Genomic DNA, 23,350 nt, shown 5'->3' on the forward strand with positions numbered 1-23,350 from the left:
ACACAGACACAGAGGGCCAGACAACACAATCCTCCCATGTGCCTGGCTTTGGGCGAATGGCATTTCTCTGGCCTCTTCCAACACCAAAGGCGTTTAATTCTGTACTTTCCAGAGAGCACTGGAATGTTCATGTCTACATTTCACTTTGATTAGAAATCCTGTCCACTCACCTTCCTCCTTCAGTTGCTGACTCTTTCCTCATGAATGGGTCCACGATACCTTCATGGTCCTTCTAGCTGTGTGATCCTGGGCAACTGCTCTGTGATCCAGTTTTCCCTTCTGTACAAGAGGGACAATGATGGTACCTACCTAATGAGGTGATACTGAGGATTGAATGAATTGGTGTATAGAACAGTGCCTGGCATATGTTGAATGCTCAAAAGCACTAGAGATTACCAAGAAAAGCAATGCGGTCTGGAATAAAAGAAGACCCAGAATAGCCACAGCAATCCTGAGAAAGAAGAACAAAGTTGGAGGGATCACAATACCAGATATCAAGCTATATTACCAAGCCACGGTTCTCAAAACTGCCTGGTACTGGCACAAGAACAGACATATAGACCAATGGAACAGAACAGAGAACCCAGAAATCGACCCAAGCCATTATGCTCCATTGAAATATTTGACAAAGGCGGCAAGAGCATACAATGGAGTCAAGACAGTCTCTTCAATAAATGGTGCTGGGAAATTTGGTTAGATACATGCAAAAAAAATGAAACTAGACCAAAAACTTACATCATACACAAAAAAACCTCAAAATGGCTAAAGGACTTAAATGTAAGATGGGAAACCATAAAAATCCTACAAGACTCCATAGGCAGCAAAATATTAGACATATATTGTAGCAATATCTTTACCGACACAGCTCCTAGGGCCATGAAGACTAAGGAGAAAATAAACAAATGGGACTACATCAAAATAAAAAGCTTCAGCACAGCAAAATAAACCATCAGCAACATAACAAGAAAGCCCACTGCATGGGAGAACATATTTGCCAATGCTATTTCAGATAAGGGTTTAATCTCCAAAATTTACAGAGAACTCATATAACTTAACAAAAGGAAGATAAACAATCCAATCAAAAAATGGGCAAAGGACCTAAATAGACACTTTTTGAAAGAGGACATATAGAAGGCTGAGAGACATATGAAAACATGCTCAAAGTCACTAATCATCCGAGAGATGCAAATCAAAACAACAATGAGGTACCATCTCACACCTGTCAGAATGGCTATCATCAACAAATCAACAAATGACAATTGCCAAGGATGTGGAGAAAAAGGAATCCTCGTGCACTGCTGGTGGGAATGCAGACTGGTGCAGCCACTATGGAAGACAGTATGGAGTTTCCTCAAAAAACTGAAAATGGAACTCCCATTTGACCCTGTGATCCCACTTCTAGGAATATATCCCAAGAAACCAGAAACACCAATCAGAAAGGATATATGCGCCCCTATGTTTATAGCAGCACAATTTACAATAGCTAAGATTTGGAAACAGCCTAAGTGCCCATCAGCAGATGAGTGGATTAGAAAACTGTGGTATATCTACACGATGGAATACTACACTGCTATAAAAAAGAAGGAACTTTTACCATTTGCAACAGCATGGATGGACCTGGAATGCATTATGCTAAGTGACATAAGTCAGTCAAAGAAAGATAAATATCACATGATCTCACTCATATGTGGTGTATAATGATCAACATAAACTGATGAACAAAAATAGATCCAGAGACAAAAGGCAGGGGAGGTGCCGGGGGGGAGGGGGAGGGGTTGTTAGAGAGCAACCACAGGACTTGTATGCATGCATATTAGCACAACCAATGGACACAGACACTGGGCAACTGGGGCAGTAGGGGCTTGCCTGGGGTGGGAATGGCTGGGGGCAGGGGAGGTCAAAAGGGGAAAAAGGAGACATATGTAAAAATTTAGACCATAAAAAAAAGCAGCGTCCCTAGCCTTTAAAGCGGAGGTCTTCAGGCTTCCATTCACGGCTGTCTGCCCCCTGCATTCTTTCCATGAGCTTGTTCATTCTCATGCCGTCAGCTTCGTCTTCAGCCCCAGCCTTCCTCCGTGTCTACAGGATTTGTCCGTCTGGATATTCCATGGCATTCCACATTTCTGGAAGTGAGCTTATCATCTCCTCCTTACTATCATCATTGTCATCCATTTAGCCATTCACCTTCTTTTACTGGTTCCGATGGCTCAGAGGACAAGCTTTGAAGTGACATGGGCCTAAGATGAAACCATTGCCGCACACTAGCTGTGTGACCCTGGGCAGGTGACCTAACGCTTTTGAACCCTAATCTCGGAAATGGGGATGATAATAACTGGACCTCCCTAATAGGGTTAGTCTGAAGATTGAATGGGGTCATTATGTGAATCACTGGCAGAGCCGAGGGCACATAATAAGTGCTCAGTACACGGTAGCTCCTGCTAATGTTCTCAGAATGATGCTGGTGCCGATGCTCTCCACCACTCGGCACCTCTGCCTGAGGTTAGGCATTTATTTTTTCCTGCCCAGACAATCACAGCGGCCTCCTGCCTCCTCTGGTCTCCCTGCCTCATCTCCACTGACTCTTATTTCTGCCAGGATTTTCTTCCTAAAACACAGCTCTGACCCTCAAATATCTCCTTGTTGCCTAAAGGACAAAGGCCAAACTTACTGGTTTCAGGTACCCCAACAGTGCCAGCGTATAGGGATGCTCAATAAGTACCTGATGAATACTAATTTGCTCATTTACCTCTAACCCACCATTGGCACAGGCTGGCTAATTAGTGTAAGAGGGCCCGTGGCTACCCAGCAAGGGTTTGAGCAGGACTGGACACTGCACAACTCCAGGGGGCGCTTTTCACATGATATACTATGAGAAGGGCACTCTTGGAACACAGTGATATTCCCTGGTGTTGGACAGCGCAGTGGCCGGGAAGAGTCCTGGAGGCTCATGCCATCCCCAACCTGGGGCAAGTCACTTTGTGACTGGGAGCCTCAGTTATAAGAGGAGGCTAGCAAGGCCTGTGCTACTTCCCTTACAGTTCTCATGGCTGTGAAGGGGGTTATACACTGGGAAGTGCCGTCTCCCACAAACCTCCTGCTATTGCTGTCATCGGTAGTGGCTGTGAGCAGTAAACACTAAAAGATCCGAATCACCCGCAGTCGGTTTCCAAGATAGAAGCCCCATTGTGAGCAGTGGATGTGTGATCGGCCCAAGGATATTATTTATTTATAATTTAAAGGACCCTGTATTTCTTATATCAAAGGCAATACCCATAAGAGCAGAAAATAATAGTCTAGCCAAAAAAGAGAAAATAAAAATACCCCTAACCCTGCCCACACAAGAGCAAACGTTATTAATTCCTTGATATATTTTCTTCCGGAATCTTTCCCAGGCGCATGCGATATATGTACCATTCTATAGCCTGCTTCCCCCCCCCACTTAATGTACCGCAAACTTCTTTTCATGTTAATAAAGGTACCTTCACAGTGTGATTATTAATGGATGCATGTTCTCTGGGGTGAGGGCACACTTTAATTTATTTCACCAACACCCTCTTGCTGGCATTTAGGTTAATTCTTACTTTTCCCTGTGGTAAGTGGGCTGCAAGGAACATCCTTGTGGCTAAATCTGTGTGCACACCCATGCTTATTTTCTCAGCTTAAGTCATAGATATGGAATTACAGAGTCAAAGAGTAGGCATATATATATATTTTTTAAAAAAGGCTTTTTGCAAAGAACTGCCAGTTGCCTCTAGTAAGATTATATGATCAATTGGATTTTGAAGGTCATTTCTAAGAGTTGAGTGTGCAAAATAAATAAACGGAACTTTCAAAATGGAATTAGCCCTGCTGGACTGTCGTATGGGTTTAGTCAGAAATGCAGGGAATGGTGCGCAGTGACAGAGCAGCAGGAAAGCCTTAGGGATAGGTGTGAGGCAATTTTCTCCAGATCCTCTTAATATTTAAAAATTGGGGTATAATTTTTATGGATCATAGTTTTACTTCAGTTGATTTTTGTAGAGACAGTTAGAGCTCACACATATCTGACTCTCCTCTCCTTCTAGGCACGTTGAAGGGGATAGTCCCCAATTCTTGGCAGTAGGTGGGGCTGGTGACCGGGTCTAGCTCAATGGCTGTGAGTGGAATGACTCGGGTCACTTCTGTAGTGAAGGACCTAATTGCCAGTAGGAGATGCCCCTAGCGCTCCCTTCTGCATGTTGGCTGAGGAGGCTGCGTGCTACAGAGGGTGCCCTGCAGGATGGGGCAGCCCCATCCACCTGGGCCTCAGCTTCTCCCGAGGACAGTGGCCCTGGAGAGCCACTTGTGCTGTGGTGGGCTTGGTGTGAGTGAGGAATAAATGTGTGCTGAGTCACAAAGATTTGGGGGTTATATTTTTTAACTGAAGCTCAATCTCATGAATCCCAACTAGCAATACAGTGACATAATTGGATTCCAGAGCTAAGTTATTAGTCACTTCAGAAATACTTTGGAGAGTATATTGTGAGCAAGAGAGTGTCCCCAAAAGGAGTCACTCACGCACGTTGTGCCTTCCCACAATGCCAGGTTTACCAGGGGAGACTGCCCGAGTAAGCCATTAGAGTCGCGCATAGGTTACCCACAGAGAGGGGGAGCATACGGAGCAGAGCAAGTGCCCATGTGCAGTCCAGGCCACTGGTGGACAGGTGGGTGTTGGTCTCAAGCCAGGTAGCCACAGAGGCAGCACATGTCCTGTGGAGTGGAAGTCCCGTTGGGCTCTGAGTGTGACCCGGGTACAGCCAGGCTCGAACACTGAATGGTCAGAGCTCTGAGTTCTTATGACCCACAAGGGGTGGAGGTCCCATGCATACAAGTGTCCAGACTTGTGGTTTTGGGGTTCTGGGCTCCTCCTAAGGGCATTCCCCTTACACCCCACTACCTCAGTCTTGAAATCACACTTGACATAACTGTCATGGCTGAGAGTAACCCCCTGTTGGGTTGTCCAAGGAGTCCCAGAAGCCCGCTCTGCTCTGCCCTGCCCAGGTGTCTGCTCTGTGCGGGGCACTGTGGAGGGTGGAAGAGAGTGTACACTTCCCTCTGTTTGCAAAGTGTGTACAACCTGTGCTCATCTCTACTGCCTGTTGAATAATGTGTGTATATTGAATATTAGAGACCTCCATGGGTAGGGTATACTCTTTAAAGGGATTTCATCATGATGTTCACATATTAAAAACAGGACTAATGAACACCTATTGCTTTAGTCTCCCCAGCGCAACACACCCTTCTTCCTTTGGAGAACTTCCCTCCTGCCCCATGTGGTTCTGGTGGGATAGCCTACTATGCCCGCCCCCCGCCCCCCCCCCCCCCCCCACCACTGGAAAAGGCAAATAACTTCCCTGGAATTTTTTGAATTGAAGGTGGAGGTGGTGGCTCCATCTTGCCCCTGTGTCAAGAGGATGGGATTTGATCCCAGAAGCAATGGCCCCGAGGAGCTGAGACAATGAGGACACTCACAGACCAGAGCCGAGATGAGATCCAGAGTGTTGAATGGAGGTGAATGCTGCCTGAACTTGGGATCCTGACTAGCCTGGGGCCAGCACCACCATGAGTCCCGGGGAGTCAGCCAGTGCATTCCCTCTCTTTCTCATTTAAGCTAATTTCAGCTGGTTTCTGTGTCTTCCAGGAGGAAGAATTTTCACTAATGTAACAAATATATTTATTGACACAAATAACTAACCACGTGCTGATAGCCACTAACACGTAGTGAAAATTTTCATACATAATCTCAGTCCTTATAAGGACTCTACCATGTTTGCATACTTACCATCCCTACGTTACAGGGGGAGAGAGTGAGGCTGGGCCGAGACAGATAACTTGCCCAGGTCACACAGTTTGTAAATGTGAAGACGGGAATAAGACCCAGTCAGTTCACAGTTCCCAGCTCACAGTCTTCGCACTAGTCCACCTGGGCCTGAGTCTTAATATCGTGGTTTGTGGGAAGTGTATACTATGTTTTTGTTTCTCTACCCGAAATTATCTTCAAAAGATGACAAAATAATTTATGGCCATTTTGCAGAGACATGTACAATGCCTTCTGCTTTGCAGACGTGAAATACAAATCCTTGTAATTTGCTTTTTCACTTTAAAAGCGTCTAGAAGAAACATTTGACTATTTGGTGTAATTCTAGACCTTGCTCACAAGTACTGAGTTTGAGAAGGTGAGACGTTGTGATAATAAAAATGATGAATTAATATAAGGAATGAAATGATGTTTTCATCATAAATCTCTCATTGTTTTCCCTGCTGTAATGGCCCATATCGCCCATGCTTTTTATTTTATTGCTTTGCCTCCTTTGGATTGCCAGGTCAGCTTAGAGAAACCCACAGGTCTTTCTGGTAAACTGGCCATCCACCTGCCAAGTGGGTTTTAAGACTCTGCCACAGATGAACTTGGCCGCCTGCCCGCTCCAATGGGGTGTGAAGCAGAAGGGAGGGGTAGGAGGTAGCTATTGGCTCGCGCACCATCAACCGAGGGCCTGAGGCTGAGAGCAGGGCTGTCCTTATGTGAATGCCATCCTGGGAGCAAGAGCCAGCAACCCCTGCGGAGAAGCAAGGAGCGGGCGTGGGGAGGAGGCCGCACGGAGAGGGGGCAGTGCCGGTGGGCTCCAGTCCACCTGCGCCACTAATTAGCTTGGACCTTGCTGTCTCCCAGCCTTCAGCTCCTCCAGCTGGAAAACACAAGGGGCCCCTTTGAGGATTCTAAGAAGTGGAGGGTATAGGCATTGAGGCGAGGGGTCTGGGAAATGCAGGAGACAATGGGTTTAGGCACGGAGGAGTGCCTCAAACGCCGTCTATCTTATGGGCCTTTATTCCGGAAGATGGACAGTGCCAATGCCATCATCCCAATTCTACAGGAGGGGAAGGTGAGAGGGATTCAATGCCTGGTAAGGTGCCACAGTGAGTCAGCAGTAGGATTGGGTCTTAAATCCAGGTTTGCTGACTCCCAATCCAGTGCTCTTTCTCCAGAAGACTGGGTTAAGTCATAGGGTGGCTGGATACTGACACCAGTTCTACCAAAAATGGGGCCTGATGCTCTACCCAGTTTGGCTCAGTGGATAGAGTGTCAACCTGTGGACCAAATGGCCCTGGGTTCGATTCCCATCAAGGGCACATGCCTTGGTTGCAGGCTTCTCCCCAGCCAGGACCGTGGTCAGGGCTCATGTGGGAGGCAACCAACTGATGTGTTTCTCTCACATCTATGTTTCTCTCTGCCTTTCCCTCTCTCTTCTATTTTCCCTAAAAACCAATGGAAAAATATTCTCAGTTGAGGATTAACAAAAAAAGAAAAGAAAAAAAGGAAAAGAAAAAAGGAAAAAGAAAAATGGGGCCTTATAAGTTGGGAACAACTTGTTGGCCTGGCCAAGCCCCAGTGTTCTCATCTGTAAAATGGTAGGTTTTCATGACATTGCCTCGAAAGTCCTTCTTAGCTCTGAAGTCTAGAACCATCTCTCTGCCCAGCAGACTCACCTCCGCTGCCTTCTAAAGAGTAACGCTGAATGTGACCAAGTCTCCCCATCAGCGCCCCGTATGCCTACCACTCTCTTGGCGACAGTGTGTGAACATTGCTTTTATTGCTGGATAGGGAAGTTGGTAATAAAAGCCACCTCCTTGGGTGCCCTAATTCCACTTTAGGAAGAATGAACATATTGTTTTAATTAATCATATGAAAGCAAAATTAGCATGATTGTGTGAAAGGTGTTGTAAATCATCCCGATCCACATCATTGAGCAAAGAGCATTTAGTTATTCCGGCGTTGTTAAAGATTTTATCTACCCAAGTGAAAATTCAATTAGTACTAGCTTCAGCTTCTATAAAACGGAGGATTTTCCACTGTGGGAAAGGACTCTTTGTGTGTGTGAATACCACCTTGTGCCACTTTGATAAATTACTGTAATTAACAGTATCCTACGCAAGCTAAACAAAATTTACTGAACTGTTGTTGTAGAAAAGGGATATCTTCTCCTCTCTTGTTTGGGAGATTACTTTAATCTATACATGATATTGCCTCAAATAGCATTCTTTTTATGCTGAGGTTGGAAAATATCTACAGAGTTCTAGCTGGCACCAGTAAGATGCAGTGGGTTTTCATCGTACCCCACCTTTTCCCTTCCGGGTGTAGAGACATCAGCTACGGGCTTCACTATGATTCAATTAAATGCGCTATGTTTAATTAGGTAGCTGGGGAAACCCTGCAAGCAGAACCAACCTGGAACATCCTGATAGCTTAGCCAAAGGGCTGAGTTATTTAGGGGAGGGGAGGGGCGGGGATGATGGAGAGGCAAGGAGAAGGAGGCAAAGCGGACTTTTGCTCCCAGAGCTCTGGCACAGACTCCTGCTTTGGCGATGTGCTTGCTCCTCCTTGTCTTGTATCCCTGGCTGTGACTGCCTCTTTTCTCCCACCCAAATCTTACCTGTACGCCAAGGCCCACCCCACCAAAGGTCGTGCTCTAAGTCTAGGCCAGTGGTCGGCAAACTGCGGCTCGCGAGCCACATGCGGTTCTTTGGCCCCTTGAGTATGGCTCTTCCTAAGCCTTAGGAGTACCCTAATTAAGTTAATAACAATGTACCTACCTATATAGTTGAAGTTTAAAAAATTTGGCTCTCAAAAGAAATTTCAGTCATTGTACTGTTGATATTTGGCTCTGTTGACTAATGAGTTTGCCGACCGCTGGTCTAGGCCCACCCCTTCCTTCTTTCAGAAGCCTTCCAAAGAGATCTCTGTGTGTGTTTTGCTTGTAAATGTTGCTGGGCATGCCAAGTTCTCTCCCCTGATTTATTAGCACATCTCTTTATGGGTTCTCTGACCTTTTCTCCTCTGCCCTCCACAGGGTTTAATTCTCAGTGAGGAAACTCCACAGAAATTGGCAGGATTTCCGCTGGAATAGTCCAGCTTTCATCCTGATCTTTCTCATACCAACTGCCCAACTCTTGACTCTTTGTGGGCAGAACTCTGGGAACAAGGCCACTCAGAGCCAGAGCTTGTCTAGTGTGTTGTGGTCATTTCTGAAGTTTTCAAGTGATTTCTAGTAGCACTACTGCTGCTATAATGAACTAACAATGACTGAATGTGTGCTGTGTCCTAAGCCTGTTGGAAAGAGCTTTGTATGTGCGCACAGTCCTACCCTGCTTCATGACAGGGATTCGCCCTGAGAAATTCATCCTTAAGCAACTTTGTGGTTGTGCAAACATCACCTAGGCTATATGGCACATCACCATTGTGTATGCGGGTCTGTGCTGACTGAAATGTTATGCGGGGCGCCACTGTATTATCTTATTTATCCTCACTGGGATATCCTAGGACAGTGATGGGGAACCTATGACACGTGTGTCAGAGGTGACACGCGAACTCATTTTTTTGGTTGATTTTTCTTTGTTAAATGGCATTTAAATATATAAAATAAATATCAAAAAATATACATCTTTGTTTTACTATGGTTGCAAATATCAAAAAATTTCTATATGTGACACGGCACCAGAGCTAAGTTAGGGTTTTTCAAAATGCTGACACGCTGAGCTCAAAATGTTCGCCATCACTGTCCTAGGAGATGGGTGTTCTTATTCCCAATTTATAAAAACTGAGGGTCAGAGAGGTAAATAAACTTGCTCAGGGTCATGTAGCGAGAAAGAATGAGAACCAATATTGGAAGCCATGTTCTGTCTGTCACCAAAGGCCGTGCTCTTAGCCGCTGCACAGAGCTGCTTCCCATGCTAGTTGTTGGGAGAATCCGGAGGTATCCAATGAGTTACCCGCCCGCCTTCTGGCTCACCTGTGCTGTAGGGTACTTTCCTGTTCAGGAGGGAAAGTCCTGTCAGTGAGTGACTGGGACCTGAGTGTGACCCTGAGGATGTTCATGGAGGTGCATCACACCCTGATGTCGTCTGTCACCTGAGTCTCAATGGGGAAAAGCTTGAGAACTTTTGCACCAGGCTGTCAGGCTTCCTGATCAGGCCACTTGGGTACCCTGATGGGTTAGCCTTCATACCTCTATGTAGTTCCAAGAATCCATCTCTAATGGCCTGGCTAAGTGAATTCATGGAATGTAATTCTTCCCAGGTACAGAATTCTCTGCTGTAGATATCACCACCTTTGCGGATACATCACTAGTGTGCAAGGGAAGAATGAAGACAGTAATCTATCCAAGTCAGTTTGTGTCCTGTAACATGTGTATGGTAACCAAGGACCTCACAAGGGCAATGTTGAAGGTTGAATGAGATTGAGTATGTGAAACGGCTTAAAAAAGGAAAATATTGTGCCCATGTGAGTTGCTGCTGTGAGAAATTTTGGCTAATGTAGTGGCTATTGGTATAATTCTTGGCCAGGCAACAGGCATTTTCTTTTCTTTTTTTAAAAAAAATCTTTTTATTTCAGAGAGGAAGAGAGAGGGAGAAAGAGCGAGAACTTCAATGATGAGAGGGAATCATTGATTGGCTGCTTCCAGCCCCCCTCCCCGCCCCCTGGGGATTGAGCCCACAACCCGGGCATATGCCCTGACCAGGAATCCAACCATGACCTCCTGGTTCATAGGTGGACGCTCAGCCACTGAGCCATGCCGAGGGAGGGGGGGCAGACATTTTCTTTCCTAATCAGTAGCCACACCTGACTTCCCCTCTGGGGAACCATCTTACTTCAGGTGCTTTGGGTGTGGCCCACTCCTGATGGCCAAGGTTACAGGGTCCAAAAGGTCTTGCTGCACCCTGCTCCCCACTCACCATGCCCCAGCTGGCTCTAGAAATGCATTAAAAAAGAAGCTTATTCCACACACACCAGGGAGCAGATGTCTGACTCCCTTTTGGGGCATATCAACAGCATGCCTAGTTTAGTGATGAAAAGCCAACTGTAATCGTTGGACAAGCAGCATTAAGGCAACAGAAGCAGAAATGAATGGGGAAGAAACCAAAAAACACCCCCAGTCCCACCACCCTAGCAAGTCATTCAACTGTTTCTAAATGTTTCTGTTACTTTAAGTTTCTGACCCAGAGAGGTTAAACGACATCTCTCAAGTTCCACCCCAAATCAGCACGCGGACAGGAAGGGAGACCGGAGTCTGCACTACACCTTTGCTCTCTTGGCTGTTTTCCCGCAAGCTTCTCCCGATGAAGGTTTGGGTGCTTTCTTGGTCTCTGTCCAGAAGGTTCCCACTTACACACTAGGCAGTGTCCTTCCATAGCAACTGGCTGTGTGAAGGAGACTGTAAGGTGGGGGGGGGGGGGGAGTTGAGTAACCCCGGCTTTATTAAAACCACAGGAGTTATTACCTGGTGGTTCTTTCAGATGGCTAACGGGGCAGAATCAGGCTGGGGACCCAGTAGGATTTCTCATTTGTCAACACAACACACCCCAGCCCTGAGGGGCAGCCCTGAGGGCAGAGGCTTTTAAAGGGAAGGAAAGAAGGCGGCAGAACTGAAGGGCAAGAGGAGGTTGCCTGTTTGTGGCAGAACAAAATGAACTTCAGGCTTTATTTCAGGATTGCCAGGGAAATACAAACTCTCAGGGTGAGAACGGGTTTTAGAGTTCGCTCTGTGATGGCCTGTGTCCTGGGATGACGACCAAACCTGTCCCAGTGACTCCGCCGCTGGTAGCCACTGCCTCTGGAGGCAGCTCACTCCCACAGCCACTCATGGGGTCAACAAATATGAATGAAGCACTAAAGAGCACTGGACCAGGTGCTGGGTGCGGGGAGAGGCCTGAAATCGGCTTGGCCCTGCCTCGGTGGCACCTACAGAGGTTGCAGACACTAAACAATTCAACGCCTGGGTAAAATAATCATAACTTACCATGTCTGTTATGAGCTAAATTGTCTTCCCCTAAATTTACACATTGAAGTCCCAACCCCTAGTCTGTCTGAATGTGACCTTATTTGCAGAGGCAATCAAGTTAAATGAGGTCATTAGTGTGGGCCCTAGTCCAATAGGACTGGTGTCCTTAGAAAAAGGGGACATTTGGACGCAGACACGCATAGAAGGAAAATGATGTGAAGAGACACAGGCAGACACCAGCCCTGCTGATGCCTTGACCTCAGAATCTGGCCCCCAGAACCGTGAGACAATGCATTCCTGTTGTTCCAGGCACGAAGTTTGTTGTGGCTGCCCTACCTAACAAACACAATGTCATAAAAGACAAAAGTGCTGTGAGAGACGATAATGGGATTGAGGGATGGAAATGGAGTTTAGATTTGGGGGTTCCCAGTGGCCTCCGTTAGGAAGTGACATTTGATCTAGAGCCTCAGGTGTCCCTGTTGCCTCTCTCATCCCCTCGCTTACTCAAGCCCCTCTTGCTCCCTTCGCTCCAGAACATTGGCCTCCGCGCTGTTCTTTGAACAAACCAGAGATGCTCCCACCACAGGAACTTCAGCTGTTCCCTCTGCCTGGAATGCTCTCCCTCAGATACTCTCTAAGTTCCTTTCCTTCCTCAAGAATCGGCTTCTCCATGAGGTTAAATGCCAGGGTGCCAATCACTATGGGCACCCAACCTCAAATGGCTACTTGCCTGGTACACCCCCACCTTGGCCCCAGAACTCCCAATCCTCCTTCCTTTGCCATCCTTCCTTTATAATCTTCAGCACTTATCACCTAACATACTATATTAGTGACTCATTTATTATGTTCATTGTTCATAGTGTTTATCTTTGGGTAGAATTTAGGTCCATGAGGGCAGGGATTTTTGTCTGTTTTGTTCGCTGCTGTATCCCAAGAACCCAGAACAGAGCCTGGCACGGCGTGGCATGGAGCATACACAGCTGTGGAATGAGTATATGAGCAAGGCCTGTAAGGTGTCAGGAGGAGTGTCTGAGGCAGAGGCATCCGCATGCCTATGGTCCAAAGGCAAGAAAGAGTTCATGGAACAGAAGGGAGAGTGGGGAGCCCATAGAGAGTGATGGGAAATGTGGTTGGAGAGTGGACAGGAGCCAGATCTTTGGGCATTTATGATTGTTAGGCATGCTTTTCCTTACTGTGGGTTATGAGCAATCTCTTTAGAGTTACTACTCCTGGTCTCAGTTACCTGCCGTGGAGTATCATCAACCAATCTTTTAACTTGTGGTTGAATATCATGATTACCCTCCACCTCCGAATTTTCTCCAGGTCAATGGTTCCAGTTGCTTTGGCAAGGGTGCCTTTTAAAACGAGAACCTTAATAAATACAAGTTTGTTTCTTACTCATATCAAGTTTAATTAAGTGTTTTTGATTGGTGAGAAGTTTGTCTCTAAGCAGTAATTCAGAGACCAGGCTCCTTCCATCCTGAGGCTCTGCCTGCATCATCAGACAGTTTCCATGGTCCCCGAGGAGGGGAAAGAGCGCGAGGATTGCGCATGGGCAGTTCCAGGGCCCGAGCCTGGAGGTCTGTTCCATCACTTCCACCCACGTCCCATTGGCTAGAACTCAGTCTATGGCCACACTGACCTGCGAGGACGACTGGAAAACGTGGTCTCGCTGTGTCCTGCGGAAGAGGAACCAGCTGTCTCTGACAAATGTGTTTGTTGGTTCAGCCTCATCCTTTCTGGCCTGATTTCTTCCCAACAAGGGTGGCTTTTGAGTTTTCCCATCATCTCATCATTCCCCTCTGCTTTGTCACTGTTCCTCTGAAAATGTCATTTCTGGAACTGAGCGGTCCAAGCTGGGCAGAATGTAGGTGAGGCTGTTGGAACTCAGCACTCCACTCTCAGCCCTCAGGACCTGGGGGGAGTCGGTGGTCCCTCCCTCCCTTCTCTATTTCTTCTGCCCTCTGGCTGCTCAGAGGAAGCTTCTCAGGGAGGGACATCTCCCTTTCCCGCTACCCCCCGCCACTCCACACATTTAAGGTGATGTATTGAGGTGCTTACAGCCTGGGCTTCAGAATCTGATAGAACTGGGCTGGAGTCTGCCCCCTTTCCTTACCAGCTGTGCAACTGTGAGCAAATACCTTAAACTTTTAAACCACAGTTTCTTCCCCTGTAAAATGGAGATGATGACGATGACGATGATGGTGATGATACAGGATTTCTGTGCAGTCACTGAGATAATTGGCTCACATTGTTTAGCATCGAGCCTGGCATATGGTAAATGCTCAGTGGGTGGAGGTTCATAATGATGACAACAATGAACAACTTGGTCCTCCAGCCAAACAGACCTACCCAATGTGTTGCAAATAGTTCTCATTTCCTTCCTCTCTGTGTGTGTCCCCAGGTTCCCATCACCCACGTGTCCTTCCCTCTCCTCTCTGTCAATCCAGCTCCTGCTCGGATCCCCTCCCAGCTGGACTGTCTATCTTCCTAGCTCAGAACGGCGCTGCTTCCCTGCCTTGTCCCTGTTGAGAAATGAACAAGAGCAGACACTGAAGAGTCAGGCGGAAATAGATGGCACAGGCTCTGCCTGAACCCCTTTCTGCTCCCACCTACAAGCCGCTGGAAATGTTTTATTCACGAGGCTGAGCCCAGCTCCCCAGCCTGGCTCCACGGCAGACCCAGGACCCCCTCCGATTTCCGAGCGCACAGCCAGCACAGACAATTTTACGGTCTGACAGGCTGTTGCAGATTATATTTGGCGAGTCATTTTCTGTTTGCCAAAACTAATTAGAGATGGATAAATTTAAATGGTTGTGGAAGCCAACAATAAAACATTATGTCCTCATTAGCTGAAATAATACTGTCGCTTCCCCTCTCGTACGAAAGATCTCGACTCCGAAAATGAGGCTCCGGCTGAGTGGGGGCCCCGGGGCCCCTGTCTGCTCCTGTGAGCCAACTGTGCCCGTCCCTTCTCAAGTCCATGTCCAGTGACATCATCGCGGGGCCTTGGAATTGGTCCTGGTGGGAGTATTTACTCCTTGGAAATTGGTTGTTAAACATTTATCAGCCCACCACTGCTCTGGCTGGTGTGGAGGGACCAGGCCCAGCTCGCCTTGAGGCGAACACACATAAACCAGGAAGTGCCAGGCATTATTTTGATTAATAAAGTATCTTTGTGGGTAGCGTTTCTCCTCTCGGGCCCCGAGGCTTGTGTGAATGTCTGACAGAGCTCTTTGTTTCAGGGGAAGAGAGGGACATGGGAGGAGAGGCCAGGGATGGTGGTTTCCATAGCAATCCGGGCAGGCAGTGGGGCTGGGGAGGCATTTAAAAGCAGCGTTTCTCCGACTGTGAGGAGCAGGTGAATCACCTGGGCATCCTGCTAAAAAGCAGAGTCTGATTCCGTAGGTGTGAGATGGGGCCTGAGTTCTTCACGCCTAACGAGCTCCCCGGTGTCCTCAGCGCTGCCACGCACCGTTCCGCGGGTACCACGGACAGAGGACTCTGAAACGCTGAGACTCATTAATGTCAAATCCACCGAAACCCAAGGACTGGTGCTTCTGTGGCCCCAGCCTGGCTCCAGCTCAGAGGGAGAGCGTGTGTCTTTCCCCGGAAGCACTGTGCAGGGTTGGATTGAAATCTCATCTCTACCAAATCGGAGGCCTTCGGCAAATTGCGAACCTTCCCCGAGTCTCAGTTTTCCAAGCTATGAAATGGGGCTACTGCGTCAGGGGCGGGTTGTGAGGATTAGAGGGAGGAAGCAGAAGCACTCGCGGCAGTGGGTGCTCCGCAGTCGCCAGCTGCGCTCCTCTCCCCGGCCTCCTGATTGGTCCCAAGTGCCAGGTCAAACAACCTTTTTAGCAAACCACCTTTTTACCCCAAACTACCATTTTCTGAAATTATGAAAGTAAAAAGTTGCTTTTGGATAATTGCTAATGATTTTTCAAAGTTATAACAAAGAAAAGAAAGATGCCCATGTTCTCCCCTGCCCGGCGATTACACAGTTGACATTTTGGCATATTTCCTGCCAGACCTCTCATATGTATTTTATTTTAGAAGAGAAATAGAAGATTATATTCAAACTATTGTTTCTTAACTTGCTTTTTAATTTAAAAATACACCATGGGTAGGTTTGCCTGTCTGTAGGCTGCGGTGACATTATTATTCTAGTGGCTGGACATTGAAAGCAGCCTTCTAAAGCTGTGACTGGAGACAAAATCCACCTGCTGGATTCAGTTCACCTTTTAGGAAGGGATGCGCCAGGCTGCGGGTAGCAGTCTTCTGGAGACTTCCACTTGGTTTCCACAATGCCTGGGTCTCCAAACACCTCCACGTGACCTAGCACGAAGAAGGTCAAAGGTCACAATGTCCTGGACTTCAGGAAGCCGCATCTGAATCCAGAGAGCAAACAGGAGCTCACTCTGGGGAGAACCCAAAGGAAGGTTCCGATCCAAGGACGCTCTGAGGACAGAGGACAGCCAGGGAATCCGTGTTTGTGGACCTGCAGATTGAGTCACAGAATGGAAACTACTGAGAAAGGGGGAAGCCCCAGGAGGCGGGAGATAATGAACTCAGCTCTTTTCCCAGCAGGAACCCCAAATGCTATTGCTAGTCTCCTTGAGAATGACTGTTCATGACCCTTTAATGCTGGAAGCGACTGTGGAGAGGAGGGCAGTCATTCCTTCCCGAGTGTTTACTGAGCTCCCAGTATGCGCCTTACACTTTCCTGGATCCTGAATGTTATGATAAACAGGATACACAAGACCCCAGCTCTCACTGATGGTGTATTAAAGTCGAGGAGGCAGCCTATGCTTAATCAAAAACTAGGATAACTCTAGCTGGCAGTATATGAAAGGAAGGAAATGAAACAGGGTGATGGGGTTACTTAGGCAGGGTAATCAGGGTAGGCTTCTCTGAGGAGGCGGCATTGCAGCTGAGCTATGAAGGATGTGAGGATTCCTTTTGAATCACAGTCTGCCCCTCCTGGAACTACCTGTTTGGAGACTTCTCCTTCTGCCAGGGGCATACTCACATGTTCCAAAGTGTGGGTGTGCCCTTTAGAACCTTAGTCTTTCCCAGACAAGTTCCCCAGTTTTTTCGGCTGTTGCTCATGTGACCCAATTTAGCTCTGCTCAGAATTCCACTCAATCAATTCTGGATATTCATATATAATGTGTATCATAGAACGAAACACTGTGTGCTACCAGCACGAAAGGACTATATTATGTCCTTTGTACTGGATGCTGCATTCTTATTCATTCGGCCAAAGTAGTACGACCTTTTTTTTTTTTCTTTTTTCTTTTTTCTATCAGGCACATCACATTGTTTTCTTAATTGAGCTTGCAGTCAAATAAATCACCCAAGTCTTTTATTCATCTTGTAACTTATGCCATGGAACTTTGGCAAGTAAATGCAGAGGCTTATATTTATTTGTATGAAATTCAACTTCCTTAGTTCTGACCTAAATCTTCAAGCCAGTCTGGATATGTTTGTTTCTGGTTCTGTCGATATCTTTTCATTCCTTCTGCAACTTACCAGGGAGGCTAAGCGAGCAGCCGGGTGAGAGATGATGGCGTTTGGTGTGTGGTGGTAGGAATGGGAACAGAAAGACAGGGGTGGTATTTGGAGGTTGGGCTGATGGATTGAGGTAGGAAGGAAAAGAGAGGACAAACATAATTCCTGAGTGTGGGGCCCGAAATGGGACCAATATAGTACCCACTAAGTGAAATAGATAAGATTGTTATAGACTGAATGTTTGTGTTCCCCCCAAATTCATGTGTTAAAACCACATCCCCCAATGTGGTGGTTTAGAGGTGCGGCCTTTAGGTTGCGGAAGGAGGAACGCACCAGGCCAGAGTGGTGAGGGATTACGAATTTATTTGATCATCTGCACACCAGGTGGCGGAGCCTGGAAGGCTCCAGTACCCAGTGATGGGAGTCAGCGGCTTTTAAAGGACTTTTGGCGGGCTTTTTTTCTGGGCGGAGACTTCTTCATGCTTACCCGGAGGGGAGATAATGGAATGTGGTCACAGCAAGTGAAATGTGGTCCCAGCAAAGGGAATGCCCATAGTGAAATGATCTGAAAAGCCAGTTCCTGGGGGAGGGGTATCAATTCAATTATTTGATCAGACCTCACAAAATAGATGAGTGTTATGGACTGAATGCTTGTGTCCCCCCAAAAATTCATGTGTTAAAATCCCATCCCCCAATGTGGTGGTTCAGAGGTGAGGCCTTTGGGAGGCGATGAAGGTGGAGCCTCCTGATGAAATGAATGCTCATGAGAGTCCCGAGAGAGCTTGCTTCCTCTCTCTGCTCTCGCCAGGTAAGGATATGGGCCAGCAGTCTGCAACCCAGAAGAGGGCTCACCCCAGAAACCGGCCTTGCTGGCACCTGATCTAGGACTTCCAGCCTCTGGCTGTGAGGACAGGAATGTCTGTTTATAAACCACCCAGCGCAGGCACTTCGTCATGTCAGCCTGAACTAAGACGATTGGGCCGGGGTCATACATGTGAGAAAGACGTTATTTCACCAAGTGGGATTATAGTAATATTTTTCTTCTTCCTATAGTTTGTATTTCCAAAGTTTTAAACAATGTTATTTGGGGGCCAGGAAGACTGTGAAGTGAGTTCTGATTACGGAATTCAGAACAAGACCCATAGGATGAGGCAGAGCAGCGCTGCTCACACGTTGAATTGTCCAGGCATCTTCTTTTCAAACCAGACTATAGAAACCAGATCTGTATTCCTTGCAAAAGCAGAGGCTCAGAGGTGACCCTATTGAGCTACTCAAATTTCTGATGGGAATAGAGATGAGAAATGTTCCCAGCCTCTTGCAGCTTTTATCAAATACAAGGACCAGAGGGCATGATCCGAGCTAAGGAGGGACTGAGCCCGAGGAGTTATGGATGAGTGTGCTAACCGGGGAGCAGTTAATCCGTGGAATATAGTACTTATAGAAGGTAGCAATAAAGTAGCCTAAATGCTTTTAAAATAGATTTTATACTTAGAAAACAAAGAGCTGGGACACAGGCATCATTTTTACTGCCAGCTTCTAGCCTTTGGTTTTCTGTAGGACCTTTGCCTATCATTGTAGAATCTTAGTATATTGAAGGGAAGGGACTTCGGAGATTCATCTCAGGCAGGGGTTTTAACTAGGGATGCGCACCAGAGTCATCTGGAAAGTGTTTTATTTTTCTCCCCCCCCCCCTCCCCCCACACTTGTTTATGCCGGGGCTTTACTGCCTTGGATCTTGCTGTTGGGTGCATTGCTTTGGCCAAGTTTCCCAGGTCATTTGAGGCCTACTGCCCATCAAGACTCTGCTCTGGGGTAACCCCCTCATTAGACAGATAAAGAAACGAATCTTGGAGAGATTAAGAGATTTGTTCAGAGCTCACAGAGAAGCACAGAAGTTGCCCTGGGAGTCAGCTTCCTCCGTGGAGAATAGATAATAGCACGAGACCATTTAATCCCTTTATGCCACGTTTCAGAGACTAAACATCAAACAATAAGATACAGTCATCAGTGTAGATCTTTTTTTTTTTTTTTTTTTTTTTTTTTTTAATGTGGGATACTCCATGAATTTGCACAGGGGCCATGCTAATCTTCTCTGTATCGTTCCGATTTTATATACGTGCTGCCGAAGTGAGCACATAAGTGTAGATCTTAAAAGCACAGCGTGAGTGAAAAAGTGAGAAACAGAATGAATTTCTATAAATTAGATTCATTTGTATAAATCCAAACAACACAATTATATATTTTACAAACCTACGTACATAATTAGGGATCGACAGCAAACACATTAGCGTGCACGGGGTGGGAGAGGCTCCTAGGGATGAAGAAATGAGCAAAACCTGGGAGAGGGGCACATGCTGACTGATGACAAGAGTGTGCTATGAATTGAATATGAAATTTCTCAAATCTCTGCACTCAAAGTATTGAAAAAATAAGCCTATACTCAACAGATGACTGGGTAGACAAAATGTGGTGTATGCATTTAATGAATATTCTTCAGCCATAAAAAGAGCCAAGATTCTGATACATGCTGCAACATGGATGGCCCTTAAAGACGAGATGCCAAGTGAACTGAGCCAGACACAGAAGGACAAATGTTATAGCATTCCACTTATCTGAGATATTGGAAATAAGCACGTTCATAGAGATAGAAAGCAGAACAGAGGCTTCTAGGGGCTCTGTGAGGAGAAATGAAGAGTTTTCACTTAATGATTATAGAGTTTCTGTCTGGAGAGATGAAATAGTTTTGAAAATAGACAGTGGTGATGGTTGGACAATATTTTGAATGTAATCAATGCTACTGAACTGTACACTTAAGAATGGCAAATTTTATGACATATATTTTGCCACAATTAAAAAATTAAAAAAAAATGAGTTTTGGGCTTCTTCAATTATATAATTAAAGTCAGAGAATTAGGGGAGATCGCAAACTTGCATAATGTATAGGGGCAAGTATAATGATAAAACTTGTAAATAAGTTCAATGTAATATGTTGTAAATCATTGAATTGTGCACTTTGAATGGGTAAATTATATGATATGTGAACAATACTCCAATAATTTAAAAATTGTTAAAAATTTTACAGACAAAAATTTCCCTTGCTATAAAGTCTTTCTGTGGGAAAATGGAGGCCCTTAGGAGGCAGGGAAATAACATTTATTCAGCTGGGTATTGTGGTAGGTGTAGCCATTGCATTCTCTTCTCTAACGACTATACATGTTCAGGGTAAGGCTCTGTGGGGAGCCTTTGGGCATCTTGACATATTTCTGGCAGTGAAAAGATTTGACAAGGCCTGGGAACTGGGAATTTGTTATATAAACAGTGGCCATCATTAAGCACTTTAATTTGGTGTCTACTTGGCACAGGACATGGTTGTCCATGCTGTTTGGACAAAAGTGTGAACAGGTTGCCTTCCTTGTCTTGGCAGGCAGGGACTTTGGCGTGAGGACAGTCTGTAGTGCATAAACGATCTGAGTTTTATGCAACAAGGGTATTTGTTTTTTTTTTTTTTAAATTAGTTAAGGTATTACAAATGTGTCCTCATCCCCCCCATTAACCCCCAACCTCCCCCCCGGCCCCCCGCACACTCATGCTCCCATCCCCCTGCAACAAGGGTATTTGAAAAATGCAGCTGGGAAGGCACAGATACTTGAAGAGTCATTCACTCATTATGCAGAGAATTTCAGAAGACCCCCATGTTTCTTACATGTTTCCCATTTCCTTCGTTCAGTCCTGGGAAGCAAGTCGAGAAGAGAACTGTCAATCTCTCAGACCTCTAGTCTCTGGAGAAGGGAAGACAGTTGCTAACATTTTTTTTTTAATTGGCAAGAAAAGTTTGAGTTCTTTCAGCTTTGAAAATAAGTTTTGATTTGTATAGGTTAAGATCAGTTCCTACTTCATTTAAAGTCTTGTCACCCAATCTTAATTATATCCATATGTCTCACAGAGGCCCGTCTTCTCATCTTGTGGAATTATCATTCCGGCCGAAAGTGTGGGCGAGCCTGCCATTCCCCCCCGACTGACAAAAGAAGGAGCATCTGTCTTGTTGCCTTGCCCAGCGATAAGCTAGTGGCCCAGCCACTACCGGTCATTTGCATGCAGAGTGGACCATTTCATTACAAATTTCATTAAGATGGTAATGTTTAATGTTTCCTGGGAAAAATGAGTTTTGGGCTTGTTCAATTATATAATTAAAGTCAGAGAATTAGGGGAGATTGCAAACTGCTTGCATAATGTGGGCAAGTATAATGATAAAACTTGTAAATAAGTTCAAAAGACTCGAGCTCTGCATGCATCCCGAGGTTGAATCAGTTCAGGAGGGAGGGCGTGTGGAAAAGAGGGCTGAGACGGTCAGCCACTGGAGTTTAACTCTGATGTCTGCTGGCCGAGCTCCTTGCTCTCCGGGCCACTCAGGGAGATAGGTGACAGAGGAGAGCGCTGGGCGCTGGCTGCTCAGGTTCTGGAAAGTTCCAGGAACACACTTCTGCACTTTTTAAAATAGACAGCAACTTCCTATATAGGAATGAGAAAACAATGGCATAGACTTTATAAGATTGCTACCTGGCGGCCAGGGTGCTCTAACAGCGACCCTACCCGTATCCTCCTGCATTTCTTCCCACCAATAAAACAGGGAGTCATACTATTTTGAAAGAATTAAGAAAGCTGTTTCTTGCTCTTCCAGTCTTTTCCCTTATTTTTCTTTAAGGAAGGAAAAAAAAAGTGACTTAGTGGTTTAGTGAGGTCAAGCTAATGTTCCTGAAACACTGGGAGGTGGGACAATAGAATACTGCAGTACTACGTATGATTTATGTGTGAATATTGAACATCCCTGTTCCTTAAGAATATTCCTGGGCAACGTGTGCCCACAGCGGTTCCAGCCCCCTCTCTCTCTCCCTGTCCTCTCCACTCCTCCAACACTGAAAAGAATTCCTTTCACTGTATTGTGGCTCTGAGTTTTTCCTGCATAACCCAAGGCCCAGAAACTGTGCTCTTTCTCCCACTGCCACATCCCTCAAGGCCCATGTGAGGACCATGGGCTGGTGCAATTTCCGTGAGCTTGGAAATAAATGAAAACACTTTAAGAAAAAGTTGTATCCCTTGTTCTTATCCTTTCAAAAGGTGAGTCTTGGATTTCAAGTGTGTAGACTCTTACTTCGTGCCTAGGATTGGGCAGAATGATGCTCAGGCAATAATGTGACGTGGCAACAGACAAGGATGATGGCAGGAAAATGGATGGAGAAGAAGCAATGACTTGAGAGAGTGAGGAAAGAAGTGATGGAATTTGATCTTCTTTTCTTTTATTGGTGTAATTTATTAGAGTCCCATAATTATACTTAATTTTAAAAAATTTATCTTGATTGTTGAAAATATTACAGGTGTCCCTTTTGTGTTTTTTCCCCCCATTGACCCTCTCCATCCTGCACCTGCCCCTCCCAGGCCTTCATCACACTATTGTCTGTGTCCATGGGCTACACATATATGCATATAAATTCCCTGGTTAATCTCTCCCCCACACTTTCAGCTTCCCTCTGAAATTTGTCGGTCTGTTCCATGCTTCTAGGTCTCTGGCTATATTTTGTTCATCAGTTTATTTTGTTCATTAGATTCCACATGAGTGAGATCATGTGATACTTATTTTTCTCTAACTGGTTTATTTCACTCAGTGTAATATTTTTATTAATAGTTGAAGTGGCAATATCTTCATCGATACAGCTCCTAGGGCAATGAAAACTAAAGAGAAAATAAACAAATGGGACTACATCAGAATAAAAAGCTTCTGCATAGTAAAAGAAACCATCAACAAAACAACAAGAAAGCTCACTGCATGGGAGAACATATTTGCCGATGTTATCTCCAATAAGGGTTTAATTTCCAACATTTACAGGGAACTCATACAACTTAACAAAAGGAAGATAAACAACCCAATCAAAAAATGGGCAACGGACCTAAATAGATACGTTTCGAAAGAGGACTTAAGGAAGGCCAAGAGACATATGAAAACATGCTCAAAGTCACTAATCATCCGAGAGATGCAAATCAAAACCACA

General features: G+C 45.8%; 1 pseudogene across 1 annotated transcript in view; it reads left to right on the forward strand.

Moving 5' to 3' along the window:
• The first annotated feature begins 6,791 nt into the window (after nucleotides 1-6,791).
• Nucleotides 6,792-23,350, forward strand: part of LOC308520306 (succinate--CoA ligase [ADP/GDP-forming] subunit alpha, mitochondrial-like) — a 67,731-nt pseudogene continuing 51,172 nt past the window's right edge. Inside the window, exon 1 of the transcript in view lies at nucleotides 6,792-6,899. The product of the transcript in view is annotated as a succinate--CoA ligase [ADP/GDP-forming] subunit alpha, mitochondrial-like (transcript). The remainder of the gene's footprint in view (nucleotides 6,900-23,350) is intronic.

The sequence above is a fragment of the Myotis nattereri genome (genome assembly GCF_964212035.1).
Source record: "Myotis nattereri genome assembly, chromosome: 5".
Taxonomy (NCBI): domain Eukaryota; kingdom Metazoa; phylum Chordata; class Mammalia; order Chiroptera; family Vespertilionidae; genus Myotis; species Myotis nattereri.